Source organism: Salmo salar, chromosome 16 (genome assembly GCF_965601325.2).
Source record: "Salmo salar chromosome 16, fSalSal1, whole genome shotgun sequence".
Taxonomy (NCBI): domain Eukaryota; kingdom Metazoa; phylum Chordata; class Actinopteri; order Salmoniformes; family Salmonidae; genus Salmo; species Salmo salar.
Window position 1 is genome coordinate 61,297,086 of NC_138306.1, and position 415 is coordinate 61,297,500.

The window sequence follows — 415 nt, forward strand, 5'->3', positions numbered from 1 at the left end:
TTAAGCGGCTTGAGTATCACCCAGTATCCTCGCGCGGCACTGGGAACCCAGTCAACCGCTCTGCGCCCCGGCGCAGGCGGGGGTTTAATGTCTCCCCGGCCCCACCGGCGCTTCGGCGACGGCGGCAGAGGAGCACCCGGAGGCCCCCATAAAGTTAAACCTACCTGTCTTTGAACTATGACCTCTCGCTCTGGCGAAGGGCGGGCAGAGGAACGGAGGGCAACCTCCCATCTCTGCCTTAGCCTATAGCCTCTGCGTAAAACTGGACAAAAAAGAGTACAACTCTTAGCGGTGGATCACTCGGCTCGTGCGTCGATGAAGAACGCAGCTAGCTGCGAGAACTAATGTGAATTGCAGGACACATTGATCATCGACACTTCGAACGCACTTTGCGGCCCCAGGTTCCTCCTGGGGC

The 415-nt window shown here is 58.8% G+C and overlaps 1 non-coding gene across 1 annotated transcript in view; it reads left to right on the forward strand.

Annotated features, from left to right (window-relative positions):
- Nucleotides 1-280: 280 nt before the first annotated feature.
- LOC123727955 (5.8S ribosomal RNA) overlaps nucleotides 281-415 on the forward strand; it is a 154-nt gene continuing 19 nt past the window's right edge. The window contains exon 1 of the ribosomal RNA XR_006759915.1: nucleotides 281-415. This exon is cut by the window's right edge and continues 19 nt beyond it. This is a non-coding gene — a ribosomal RNA (5.8S ribosomal RNA).